This window comes from Emydura macquarii, unplaced genomic scaffold (genome assembly GCF_026122565.2).
Source record: "Emydura macquarii macquarii isolate MOO-44397 ecotype Brisbane River unplaced genomic scaffold, CSIRO-AGI_Emac_v2 contig_2452, whole genome shotgun sequence".
Classification (NCBI taxonomy): Eukaryota; Metazoa; Chordata; order Testudines; family Chelidae; genus Emydura; species Emydura macquarii.
In genome coordinates, this window is record NW_027132589.1 from 380,083 (window position 1) to 394,926 (window position 14,844).

The 14,844-nt window shown below is 41.0% G+C and overlaps 1 long non-coding RNA gene across 1 annotated transcript in view; it reads left to right on the top strand.

Annotated features, from left to right (window-relative positions):
- The window catches only part of LOC137162672 (uncharacterized), a 53,494-nt gene extending 43,561 nt beyond the window's left edge, over positions 1 to 9,933 (top strand). Inside the window, exons 2-4 of the long non-coding RNA XR_010922461.1 lie at positions 3,089 to 3,161; positions 3,251 to 3,318; positions 8,574 to 9,933. This is a non-coding gene — a long non-coding RNA (uncharacterized lncRNA). The remainder of the gene's footprint in view (positions 1 to 3,088; positions 3,162 to 3,250; positions 3,319 to 8,573) is intronic.
- Positions 9,934 to 14,844: the final 4,911 nt, after the last annotated feature.

The following is a 14,844-nucleotide window of genomic DNA, read 5'->3' on the forward strand; positions in this document are numbered from 1 at the left end:
ATGGACTCCTGTGGCTGGACTTTGTCATCCTGTTGAAAGAAATCAAAGCAAATATCTTTTCCCTTTAATGGACAGTGGAGGGTGCTGTTGCATTTGATGTTTACAAAAAACAGGCACCCTTCTGAGTTAACACATTTCTGTTCTCTCCATTCATCTCATAAATTGCGAACACACAGATTACAGCTATGGAAATAATAAAGAGATCAAGATGCTTACTTAGTCTTTAAATCAGCCATCTGTAAGACTGGGTGAGTCCATGATGTATTGATGTGAATGTTTAGATTGCAGGGAGAGCAGGAAAATTGATTTTCCCCCCCACCCTAAAATTTGTCAATATATTGAGCATTTACTACTTTCACAGAATATTGTCTCAATTTTGCAGGGTGTTGAGCATCTCCTTTGAGGTGCTGAGCAGATGAGTTAAGTACAATGGAGTACATGCACTATGGCCCAATTTGTTACAAGTTAGTAAAAAAGTTAGGCTTGACTAAATTTGTTTTTAAAATAATTTTGATAGATAATGCCATGCTGTCTGGAGAGGCTCACAACTTGTGAGTACCCACCTCAGGGCAGAGTAACAAATGTAAACTCCTGGATTACTGTACCAGTTTTACCATGCAGTCACAGACATTCCTCTTAGACACTCCAGTCTATCCTGCCACCCAGACAAACTGAACTTTGTGAACCAAAAATCACACCATATCAGGTTGCTCCCAGTCCCAAGAGACCAGTCACTTACCCCAGATCAATTGGTACTCTGGATCTTACACCAGAGATAGAACTGGCAGCTAATTCCATAGTAAAATAACTAAAGATTTATTGGCTAAGAGAAGGACATGATTTAGAGAAGTTAAAGCAGGTAAAATATATTAACAGGTTAAGTCACATATTGTAATTCCAGAGGCTGGTAGTGATGTAATAAACTGCCAGTTTCCCAAAAGTCTTTGGGACATGGTACACAGATTGCCTCTGGGGATCTCAGCTTTGCATCTGGTACACTTCCCTATAAGAGTCCAGCAGTTCAGAGATACAGGATCTTTCCTCTAATCCATATTTATAGCTTCTTCTGACCAGAAAGCAAGCTGACAGAGTCTCTATCCACTTGGGTTTTTCCTTTGATGATGGAGAGTGAAGAATGAATTTTGAGTTCTTGATCTCCACGTATCACACAGAATGACCACTTGGTTTGAAACTAGCACTTGTCTGTTAAAGTTCTTCATTTGCATTTCCACAAAGCTTCTTCCCCGTTTGATGGGTTATTTAGTTACTGGGTTACACAATGTCAAAGTTCGCCTCTACATTACAACAGGACACAGATAAGTAAAAACAAGGCAAGAAAACGTTCCACTAGTTTTTCTGAAGTTTAAACATCAAATACACTTTTACACATTTAAAAAACACACTGATCTATACTAATACACAAGTGAATTGGTCTGTGGCTCCGGCATGAGCTGGCACTTGGTCCACCAGTGTCACAGATAATACTGGTTTGTTTTTAAGCATTTATTCCTATCTTTATTTACATTTTTACATTTGTGTGAAATTATAGGGGGGTCAAACAATGGGGGATGGTGTCAGACTATAATTATTTAATGACAGTAGATGTTGAGATTAAAAAGTTAAAGCTTTACCACCTTTAAAACACAGTCGACATCACATGACAAAATATACAAAGTAAATAAGATTAAGCTCTAAGTTTTCAAGCAGCATTTCTTTCTTTGCCTATCTGTAAATTTTGATTATTATCAATGGAGATATTTTTCATCTGTTTGTGTGGGTTTGGTAAAATCAATGTTTATCGACTTTTACTGATAAAATCCAAGCTTAACCGTAGTCTATGAATATGGAATATATGAGAGAGTAAATTGATCTTAGCCAAAAGGCCAAGAGATGAATGAATACATATCTAATGATATACTGTGTGGTAAGATTATGCGCATTTCTAAAAAGTAAGCAGTGGAATATAGCTAACAAAAACAGCTGTAAATGAAGCCTCTTTGGAGCTGCAGTGCAACTAGCCTGAATAATGGCAGTTATTCTTTGCCCTTCTGTTGTGCCTTTCACACAAGGTTCTTCACTGCTAAAAGTGTGGGAGTACAACTCATCCTGTTTCACAGAGGAAGAAATTGAAGAGCAAAGAGGTTAAAAGACTTGCCCAAGATCACGCAGGGAGACAATGCCTGAGCAATGAATAAAACTTTAGAATTTAGCTTTTCCAAAAGGGAAGAAAGGAGCTAGAGCTACGAACCCACTCCCTCCTTACGTGTCCCCTAGAGCTGGATAGCCGTGGAGGGGTATTTGTTCTGCATCCTGCAACGGCTGCAGTGCTCAGGAGTTCTGGGAGACAAAACCCCTTGGTTAGTGTCTGTGTGCCAGCCCCTATCTTTGCTTTAATGGCCTGGCCCTTAACATTTGTACGTTGCTTTAAAGATGCAAAACGCTGTATTATCAATGTTGGGTATTAGTGTCAGATGTAGCTTTCATCCCCAGGCTCTGAACCAGCATATTTAGTTATGGAAATGTATTTTGTTGCTTTCTCAGTCTCTGCTCAACAAAGAAAAAACTTCTCCCCAAAAAACAAATGTTCTAACATGGTCCTTTTTTCATGCAGTCCTGAATGAACTGAGAACTTGTATAGTACAGTATAGTATATATTTTTAAAAGCTTGTTCCTTCCTTAATGCCCATGACCTGAATTTAGTGGATGAATCACAGATCAGATATGAGAACACCTGTGGATCAGCAATGCCATGTTATATACAAAGTCCCTCAGGTCTAGTCTGCAGAGCACAAATTTTGCTTACAGGAAATGTTTCTACCTGTCCTGAGTTCAATTTACTTTCTTTTACTCATAACCAGAATTAGTAAAGGAGACTGTTTGTTTATATCTGCCTATAGATTATAAATATAGATATACTCACTACTGCCACACACATACATATACTTTATCCTAGAAGTTTGTTTTTCCTTCCCCACCCCTGCTGCAGTGTCACTGGTGCTGTAATGTATTAGCCCTTTGGTTTTCATTATACAAAAAGTAAAAAATGGACCATTGTAAATCTCTTCCCTCTTTACTTGCTATTCCGCAGCCAGTCTTCCATTCCTTGCCTAACAGCTTCAACTACCACAGCGCACTATTCCTGGGGCTTTGGGGAATAAGAGGTGAGAACAGGGGACTGGGGGAAAAGAGGTTTGCTTGCCTGAGGCTTGTTAACCTGAGCGCACGCTCTTTCTCAAATTTGTTTTCTCAGCTGGTGGCACAGTGCGCTGCCCCAGCACCATCAGTCCAGCAGAGAACAGCTTCATACAAGATCTGAAGGTACATTTTTAAAGAAGTGGTTGGGGCAGGAGGAGGAGGGGAGCTTAATATAACAGCTTAAAGCCTGAAATTCTGTTTTCTTAGTATATTGAAATATGAACTGTGTAAACACTCTGCATTCCACCTGCTCCGTCATCTGCCAAAGAGCTCACATACAGTGTGTGCTCTTCTTACATCCTTCCAGTTTGCTAGCCCCTCCATCGGCCTCCCACATCACCCTCCTGTCCCTGTCCCCCATCCAACCTCCACAAATAAACACATGCTCTTTCCACTGGAAACATGCTTTTCCAAGATCTCTATATACCTGCAGCTGTGTACTCTCTGATCTTCCTCTTTCCTAGAACTGTGGGCTTCTTGTGTTGTAAGAAAATTGTTTGTGTTGGTCTGCATTATTACGCATATTAATGGGGGAGCTATCACCACAGCATCTGGGCACCTGTCATATAATTTAAAAAAGAGAATACTTAACTTTCCCCAAACAGGAAGTATAAACCTTGCACCCCCATGCTCTACAGCTTAAACCACTCATTTAGTCTCTGGTTTATTCAGGGGAATTTCCATCTGAGAGGCAAATTATCTAGGGGTTTCACACTCTTACACTTAGTAAAAAGCCTGAACAAAAGTGCATTTTTCATCATGCTTTAGAAGAAGCCAAGCTCTGCAGGATTTCCTGTGAGAGCAAATTCTTATGCTGGGGCCCACAACTTGGAACGCCCTGCCCTGCCGCTAACACCCATGAGAGGGGAACTGATAACTCTAGTGTACCTGCTGAAGACGGGTGTCATAGCAGACCCTGGGAGGAGAGGTGACAGTAGATGATTACTAGATAATTAGTTAATTAACCTCCATTAATGTTCTTAAAGCACTTTGAATGTTTTAAAAGTTACAAAAGTATATGATCATTAAGAACTTTGCAGAGTAAATTAATGGTAGTTTAGGTAAAATGTGCATATAAAATGTGCATGTGTTATAATGTGCAAGTAGAATAAAGTTCATACCAGTAAAATATATATACACATGTGGTGCTTTAATAGGGCCAACTTCGCAATTATGAACTAATCTGTTGAGAGGAAGAATTTAATTAGAAAAATGTGAATGATAACTAATTAAGAATCATTAAAGAACACCTTGCTACAGGGGGGCTGATAGAGGAGTCAATTAACAAAGAATTAAAGGAGTGTACTATCGTTAATGCAAATCATAATGGGTTTATGGAAAATAGATCCTGTCAAACTAACTTGATATCTTTTTTTGATGAGATTACAAATTTGATGGATAAAGGTACTAGAGTTGACATAATATACTTAGTCTTGGTACCCCAGGACATTTTGATTAAAAAAGTAGAATGATTATAAAATGAATATGGCATACATTATAGGAATTGAAAGATGGCTGTCTGACGGGACTCAAAATGTAATTGTAAAGAGAGAATTATCACTGAATGGGTGTGTTTCCAGTGGGGTCCCACAGGGATTGATTCTTGGCCCTATGCTATATAATTTTTTTTAATCAGTCACCTAGAAGAAAACATAAAATCAGCACTGATAAAGTTTGTAAATGATACACAATGGGGTAAATGGAGTGGTAAATAATGATGAGTACAGGTCACTGATTCAGAGTGATCTGCATTGCTGGTAAGCTTGGGTGCAAGCAAACATTATGCATTTTAATACAGGTAAATGTATACATCTAGGAACAAAGAATATAGGCCATATTTACAGGACGAGGTACTATATCCTGGGAAGCAGTGACTCTGAAAAAGATTTGGGGTTTGTGGTGGATAATCAGTTGAATGTGAGCGTTTAGTGTGCCTCTATGGCCAAAAGAGCTAATAGGATCCTGGGATGCAGAAACAGAAGAATCTTGAGTAGGAGTAGAGAGGTTATTTTACCTCTGTATTTAACTGTGGCATGACCACTGCTGGAACACTGTGTCTAGTCCTGGTGTCCACAATTCAAGAAGGATGTTGATAAATTGGTGGGAGTTCAGAGAAAAGCCAAGAGAGTGATTAAAGGATTAGAAAACATGCCTTAAAGCAGTAGACTCAAGGAGCTCAGTCTACTTAGCTTAAAAAAAGAAGGTTAAGGGCTTGATTACAGTCTACAAGTACCTATACAGGAAACAAATATTTAATATATCTCTGCTTGTCTATCTAGCGGAGAAAAGTACAATACGATCCAATGGCTAGAAGTTGGAGCTATACAAATTCAGACTAGAAATAAGGCATACATTTTTAACAGTGGGAGTAATTTACCAAGGGTTGTGATAGATTCTCCATTATTGACCATTTTAAAATCATGACTTGATTTTTTTTCTCTAAAAATTAAGCGCTGGGCATTATTTTTGGGAAGCTCTATGGCCTGAGCTATGCAGGGATTCATTACACGGAGACTTGGACTGTTCCTGGAAGTCAGCTGGGAGCCAGCACTAGGTGGAGAGCACAGGTGTCATGTGGTCTTGATGTTCCACTGAGCTAAAAGCTTTCTGCAATAGCTATGGTGGCCACATGTGGTGGGCTACAGTAGGTCATCCTTGAAGTAACAAGAGTGGGGAATTGGCGTTACAACCACATCTCAGAAGAAAAGAATCTTGTCACGGCTGTAGGGGAAAGAAGACATTTATGGCCACCATTGATAGCTGGGAATTCAGAAGCAGGTCTGTGTCCTGCTGGCATGGACTGTGCACCATCAAACAGCTGGTATGTACCCTCCTTCAAAGGAGGTTGTGGTTAATGGCTCTGTTGATTCCTCAAAATACTTCACTCTGCCGACACACTTGATCTGGACTGGGTATGAGCCAGCTTGTTTTAATCCAGGTCCCTGTCTCCTCCATATACCGGTTTGGCAGGGTAATAGTCCTTTCCAGGCTCAATAAGGATGAAACCTGTAGCAGAATATCCTAAAAATACTAACAGTGCTCTAGCTGATAGGGAGATGATGAGCTGCTATCACAGAGTCGTTGGCCACTCTGGGTCCCTGAACAGGTCCAGCTCCCCTGTGCCAAAGCAGTTGCTCCTAGTTGGGCCATAGTGAAGGTGGGCAGGGCCGCACCTGGGCTATGAAGGTTTAAAGGGAGTTCCAGTGCGTGAGAACAGAGCGCAGAACTGGCTGAGAGGCAGGCAGCAGAAGCAGCAGGACTGCCAGGAGTCCCCTGGTAGGAGAGGCAGTGAAACCCTAAGTTGTAAGGAGTGAGTTAAGAAATGGTTTTTTGTTTTTTTTGTTTTAAGTTTTTTCACTGCCTGTGAGAGAGACTGGGGGCATGGCAGTTTGTCCTTGTGATGCTAACCCAGAGCTTCTATAAACATTGAGAATGAGGAGGAGGAATCAGATGTGATTCTACTAGTCAGAATCTTTCTATGGTTTTGCAGAAAAGAGTGTTGTAATGTCATAAGACTCAGTCCCCTGGTCAAGAGGTGTAATGCCCTATGGAATCTGGGAATTCCACAGGACCCATTAAATCTCTGAAGGCAGATCATTGCAGCAGGTCTGTTACTCCAAAGGGAAAATAGGAAGGCCTTGAAAATGGAGAAAGTAATCACTAAACCTCCATCCCAATGACATACAAACACATACCAATAACCAGTCTGGAACTGAAGTGATCACTGTACCTTCACTTCTCCCCCCCCCCACACACCCAAAGTGATCGCTGTACCTCACCCCTGTCAGAGATGAAATCCAGAGTACGTTACCATGTGTGCAAACAGTAAGGAATCGGGGATAAGTAATGATAGCTCAAGCCAATGAACGAGTGATTAGGGTTGATTTATTCTAGGGCATATGTTGATGACTACTACTAAAGTAATGCAGTGTGGTGGGCCTGTGGGAGGTGGGGTGGAGGAGGGTCAAAGTGAGACAGCGGTATCCTAAAATTGGGCAGTGTGGGCTGGTCAGGTGAACATAGCCATTGCATTCAAGAGATGTGCTGATTCAACATCTTTCCCAGACAGCTTCCACTGAGTTTACACGACCTCTCCCAGAGATGAATTCTTTCACAATGCGGCACCAGCTGCAAACAGCAATCCTTGCACTAGTGGGGGTGAACCAAGCCCATCACCTGAATATACACTGAAATTTCCTAGGACAACTAGTCTTGGTCACTCCATACCAGGTCCCATGGAAGCTCAGTTAAGGTTTCAGTGGCGCTGCAGGGTGGCCTGTACATCAGGGAGATTCCCACAGTAACTAGTTTGTGGTGGTGTTGTGATAGCAGCAGGAGTGCTACACAGGCCCTTTCCAGAATAAGGTTGGGGAGGGGGTTAAAAATGTGAGGAAAATGATGTCAAAAGTAGGGGCGGGGAAGTCAGGGATAGGCCATTTTTTCACTAATTCTCCTGAAGAACACTTCTAAAAATACTCCATATAATGGAAAATTCCCAGTTGTCTCTATAACAGGAATCCAGTCTATTACTGCTGGAAGATCAGTGATGCCAGGGACAACTTGAGGGCAGAGTGGCAGTGCTTCAGAGTATGCAGGGGCTGCCATGCTGAGGACCCAACGTTAGGGGTGCGCCACCTCACCAAGCTCCCAGTTTCCCACAGCTGCTGGTTGAGACTCACCACTTCCAGGGAGAGGAAGGATGCTCCAGTGGTTAGGGTGCTAGCCTGGGATGTGGTTCATTTCTTCCTGGGCCGTAGGCTTCCTGTGTGACCTTTTACAAGTCACTTAGCTGCTTTCTGCTTCAGTTTCCCCCTTTGTAAAATAGGGATAATAGCACTTCCCAATCCCCAAAGGTGTTGTGAAGATAAACACATTAAAGATGATGAGGCACTAACTTACCACTTCTCATGTATTTTAAAATAAGCATCTTTGCAGAAGGTCACGTGGCATCTTAGTGTAGAATCTCTGCACTTAAATTGAATATAGACTTGCCAGAGTAACTCTTGTTCTAGAAGTCTGCTGCTGTTGCAGGAGAAAGTTGCCACTTTGGCAGGAAGAGTTGATGCAGTATATTACACACACACAGTACTGGCTCTCGGGGGGGGGGCATTTCTTTTGTTCTTTCATATTTTGTTGCTTTTTCCTCACTTTAAAAGTAATTCAGGCTGAAAGTATGATTGTTCTATTGCAAAGAAACTCGTGACATTTTTCATTATAAAACAATAATATTTGCTCCTACAGCTGTGCCTCAAACTTCCATCAGAAGCCTTTAGCCCCTCTTGCAATTTGTTCCTGTACATCTTCACCTGGCACATGAGTCATGCAAAATATTTGTATCTTTTCAAACCCTGGTTTTTTTAAAACAACCCTTCTCCCAGCACAGTGATCCCTGCAGCAGAATGAACAGCAGAGGAGAGGAAGGAGGAAAAGGAAATCATCCACCCTACCCTTCCAGACAGAAGTAGGGATATCTGGCTACAGTAATCAGTCAGATGAAAGACGGTCAGATTTAAAAAAATCGTGGATAAAGTGATCCCCAAAATAGGATGAAGTGGTGAATACAACCCACACACAGATACCAGAGGCACTTGACAGCAGAGAACAAGCGAAAAAAATATGATTAAACTGATGTCATTATGAGATGAGTTATAATCCATAAAGAGGTTATTTGCTCTTGGAAGGTATTCTGACATCTTAAACAATTTTTTGTTCTGTTCTACAGAATTCAGAATTCTGTCAGAATTCATCTCAATGAAGAGTAAAACTTGAACAGACCATATAATGTTGTTAGTGCCGTGTCTGTTTTATCTCCAGATGATTTTTGGAAAGTGAACTGGTTGGAGCAAACTGTGCAGAGGGTGTGTGTGCAAGTATTTGTGTGTACATTCCATGAAAGAAGGAAGGGTCACTAAATTGGAACATCTAGTATGCTTTTGAAAGTATTATATTTCACCAGAAGGAGCCAGAAATAAGAGATCATTTGTTAACATTGTTAATCCATTAAATATACATTGGGCAACTGAAGTATTTGGAACTCCCTGCAATCTCTCTTATAACAAGGAAACAATGTTCCACTGAGTTTAGGTGTGGTGTGTTCTAAAACCACATAAAACTTTCAGCAGTATTGTATAAAGCTGATTTTTATTTTAGGTAACAGCACATATTGAATGATTTGGGGAAAGAAAGCCCCCTACCAGAAATACACTAGTAGTAAATTACCTGGAATTTCAAATGATCCATGGATATTTTTCTCGTTATCCTGATATTTATGGGGTTTTATGTGGTTTTTTCCCTCTGAAATGGTGATTTGTCAGTCCACGTTCAATCTAACTGATTTGAGACATTCTTGCTTTTTTCTTATAAATTGGATATAGTTGGAAAGGAATTCTGAGTGGCTAACATAAAAGATTTCACCTTGTATGTCTTATAGACAGTACTTTCATACTGATTTGAGCAAGTTAGCAGCCTCATTCTTCCTCATTTTAATAAATTAATGAGGGCATACAAAACTAAATGAGAAAAATTTCTCCTGTTTTTACTTATATTAATCTTTGATGTTAATTGAAGACAAGAACTTTATGGTCCTGTTGAATCCTAATAGCAAAAGCATAGTGTGATGAACCTTTTAATTTAAGGTATTTCTGGGTTTCTGATATAGCTCTGAAATGAACATAGCCTTCACAATGGTATTGACCTTTGAAGAACCAAATGGCATTTTAAGGAAACTAGCTTTTTTTTCTTTTCTTTTTAATTTTAAAAGGCATTACTATTACAGCATTTTGTCTTTCTTTTTCCTGTATGCATAAAGGTGGCATGGTGACACTGACTTTGTGCTTTTATATTAGGGGTGACATGTTAGTGCATAAAATATAAGATAGATATGTCAATGACTAAGGAGAAATATCCTGAAAAGCCCCAAACTAGCAAGATGAGCCAGTAGCAAGCACCTCTCCTACAGTACATTCTCCCTTCTGAGAAAACATTGGCAGAGAGATAATCGCATCACATAGCCAACATTTTCAATCTTGGTGGCCTAAAGTTAAATTTCTAAATCTATATTTAGACACTTAAATTGGTGGTCTGATGATTACAGGACTGATAACTTCCAATGAAGTCAATGGGAGCTGTAAGTACTCAGCACCTTTCAAATCAGGCAACTTATTTATACGCTTTAACTTTAGGCACCCATGTTTGAACATTTGGCCGTATCCTTTCTGTGTCAGTTTCCACATCTGAGAAATGGGGAAAATAATAGTTATCCACCTTTCAGGGGTGGTGTGAGGATGAGATAGTGGGGTCTGATAATCTCTGCTAGAACAGGTCCTGCCCATTGCAGCCTCCTGCCCCAGTGGAGTATTTGCCCTTGGGGACAACAGACATTATTTACATCCATGAGCTATCCCAAAGGTTCAGTTAGTGGAGGGTAGCCTTAACCGGGAGGGTAGTCCAAGCGACGCACTGAGTGCCCTGGTCAGCTCTGCTCACTTTTAGGCCCGTCATGGCTGGCTGCAGTTGACAGGATGAGTGTCCTCTTGCATCATGGATTACACCAGCAAAAGATGATTCAACTTCAATGTACATCAAGTGTTTGGAGTGGGAAAAGTGAGAAATTTTATGTGTGGTTTCAAATTATTTTAACAACCTTTTGCTTCCTCGGTACTGTCATCCTCAAGAGAGAAAAAAGATCGAGTCATACCCCCAAAAGATCATGAGATGGGTCCAGAAATGAGATTTTAAAAAACAAAAATCATATTTTGGTCTGTCTTTTGGTTCTCAAACTCTCCCTCCTCCCCCTCCAGTATTTGTGAGACAATCAATGTTGCCCTCTCTCCCAAATGTATTGGGGAAAGTGATTTTTGGCTCCCATTGCAGAGCTCACCCCTACATCTGCCTGCCTCTTGCCCAAAAATTAATTTTGCACCCCAGTCCTTACATCAGTTCAGCCCCCCCGATCACCACCCCCAGCCTCATCTCTGATCCTGCTCCTGGCATTCTTCACTCGCAATTTCCTAGGCCTGGGGGCAGGGGCAACAGTAGGGTCCTTCTCCACTTAGCAGAATGGGGGCAGGGGGCAGCAGATCCTGGAGTTCTTCAGCCCCTCCCACACCCCTTCCCAGGTTGGGTGCTGTAGGGAGGAGCAGAGGTACCGTCCCATCTCCATTGCTCACAGGAAGAGGGAGGGGAGGGAGCAAAACCATCCTGAGCTTCTGGGATTTGTCTGCTCTCTACTCCCCATCTGTGAGAATGGATTCCAGCTGCTAAGGTAAGAAAGCTCTTCCTACAGCTGCTTTGACTGGCTGCTTTTCCCCAGCAGGCAGGCAAGTGTGGTACTCAGCCAGTCAGAGAGTGTCCTCCCCACCTCAACCACCCCCAACCCCAGGACAGGGCTCAAATTCATTAAAGATCTTGAATCACCTTGAGACTGGCTCCAGCCAAACACCCATCACTTACGAAAAAGTCATGAGCGTTGGCTATACTGTTTTCCATCTGTGAAACATGGTCCACAATCCTTCACTAATATCCACTACAGAGGATTTTACCCTGCACCTGCCCAGAGTCCAGTGCGAATCCACACAGTTCAAGCAGCAGCTCCCATTACCTGACTGGGCAAAGTGCATCTGGTGCAGTATATTAAGAGTGTTCATGAAAAATGTGTCCACCTCTGATTGTAGGAAAAAAGCTTCCTGACTTAAACTAACATTATTTAGGCCTTGTGAGAGCGCACTTATGGTTGCTATGTCTCAAAGAATCAGAACTCTTTTTGAAGCCAACAGCAGATTTTGTGGGAGGGTTCTGAAGAGAACATAATTGTCTGTTTTTTTTAAAAAAAATCAGTAAAAGCAACTGAATGAACTGGTGTAGGTAAAGGCGTTCAGATCCAATGAGACTAAGCTTGTTATTTCTCTGCTTCTTGCAGACACCAATAAGAATTTCAAGAAAGGATGAAAAAGAAAAGAATACATAGAATAGAAACTATAGCTATATAGCCAAAAAAACCCAAAACAAACCCCAAGCAAGTCTCAGAGCCTGGGTCAACTGACTGGGGTTTGCTCTGTGGGGCTAAAGATAACTGTGTAGACATTCTAATTCAGGCTTGAGCCCGGCTCAAAGACCCTCCCCTTACACTGGGATTTGGAGCTCAGGCTCCAATCCAAAGGGGAATATCTACACTGTGTGTTTAATCCTGTTACACAAGCCCAAGTCAGGCTATGGCTACCCTGACGGCGGCAAAGTCGCCACCATCAGATCGATTTCTCTGGATCGACTGAGTGGTCAGTGAAGACCCGCTCAGTCAACCCAGAAATCGACATATTAAGACCATCTTCACAAGTAGCGTAGACCTGCATCGACGGGAACACGGTTCCCGTCATCACAGTGCAGTAAAGACACCGCACAAAAGAGAAGCAGAGAAGTTGACGGGAGTTACGCAAGTTTTTTGCGTAGTGTGTGTAACTCCGGTTGACTGCCACCGAATCTCAGAGGTAAGTGTAGACAAGCCCTCAGTTAAGCTGGGCTCTGAGACTCACTGCCCCTGGGTTTTTTTTGGCAATGTATACAAACCCAAAGAAAGGATGGGCCTTTGCCTCTGTGTCTGCCCTAAAGTGAACTAACTCATCTTCTTCACTATGAACATCTAACACATCTTAATCATTTACGAGATTACAACACAGTAATACTTAGCTGCAAGGAGCAATATTGAGTAGCTGTTATCATTGTAGTAGGATACTTCCTTAGCATCAGTCTTCAGAACGAAAGCTGCAAATCCTGGTCAAAGAAAAGAACACAGCTTCAGAAACCTAAATAAACTAGAATTGATTCTGATTTCTAAATTTTGTGTTTTAGTAAAATAAATGGATTTGATTGTATTAACCTTTCCATGCTAAAAAGAATGTCTTCCAACGTTTAACTTCTAAATTGACCTCTAGTGAAAAGTCACCTCTAGGTCTGAATCCAAATCTGACTGCAGAAAGACAAGAGAAGAGTGTGCCATCAACTAAGATAGGAAGAAGGTTGTTTTTCATTGAAAATAGTTTTGCATTCAGGAAAAAGAAAAGCACATAAACACAAAGTTATCTTGAATTCAGTGGGATTGAAGCACATGCTTAGAATTGAAAAAGCACCTTTAGATGCTTGCCTGAATCAGGATTTAAATGACTCTCTGTTACTGAATGAGCAGAAGAGAGCTAAGCCTATAAGAGCTTTACTTATAACTATTAGCAGTGAATATTCCATGGGTATTTTTGTGCACAGGTGCCAACAATTATGGGTTAGCACCAAGATCTTGGGGGAGAGGGAGAAGAGGAGATTGAGCAAGTAACAGCATTTGAAACGTGATCTCTGCTAGGTAGCCTTTTTGGGCGTAGAAACAAAGTGTTTGGCATTTTTATGTACAAAGCCATGTACAGCACATTAAAATATTATTTTAAAGGTTGTATACAAATTAATAATTTAAACATTCCATTTTAGCAGTTATTAGGAGACTGGACAATCTATCGTAATAAAAAAGGGGGATTTTTATGCTAGCACACTTCTGAGTATTCAACCCAAATGGAGAAAGATGGGGGGAAACACATAATATATCTCAGAAGCAGTAATGTCCTGTTATTGTTAAAAACTGCTGGGACCTCATTAGTGACTATGAAAACATCATCTGTGAGTACTGTGAGGCAATAAATCTGAAGTGTCCAAGGAAGGAGGGGGGGGGGGGAGAGAATAGAGCAAGATCAATGTTTGTACTTGCCATTTTTCTTACCCAGCTGTGAGTTAGTAATTTCCATATCTGCTTGCCAAACAGCTTCCAGAAACTATTAGTGATTATGTGAATTCATTGAACGATAAGATAATTCAAGAATGCAGGAGAGACAAATAGTTATTTACGTGTAAGACTGCCCTTTTTTTTTACTCTTTCTAGGCCAGACTCTTAGCTGCTGTAAATCAGTGTAGCTCTGGTGATGTTCACAGAATTGTGCTGATTTACATCAGCTGACGTTCTGTCCCAAATGTCGTAAAACTGCTACAAAACAAATTTATCTATGCTTCTTTCTGGCATATGCATTCCACAGACATTACCTTCAGATGAAACAGTGCTTTTCTTTTTTTTCCACCAAAAAACTGTAATTGATCTACCTTTCTTTCATCCCCTTCTTTAAAAATATTTGAATAGTTTCATAAATGTCTATAGTATTTTACAAGACTTAGTCTAAAACCTTTGAATGGTTTTTATCACACACCTATCTAGTGTAGTTACATTAATGATATTTTGTAGCCCATGGGCATATAAACTACTGCTGCTCTGGTGCAAGCAGGCACACATCCATCAGTGGCAGAATGCATGCCCTTACACCAGGGGTAATCTATAGGCAGACTGCAGGCCAAATCCGGACCACCAGATGCTTTTGATCAGATACCGAAATCTTTATTTACTTATTATCCTTATTGGGTTTTTTATTATTTTCTCTGGAGTCTGGACCTTGACTATATCTTGACTAAGAAATCTGTACCTTGCCAAAAAATAATTGACTATCCCTACCTTACGCTATGGCTGAATTTGGTTCTGGATATGGACCTGCCATTATAATGGGTCATTCTAGGATGGAAAATCAGCTCTGCCAGCCATTTGAAATTACTGAGGAATTTAGATAAAGTGCA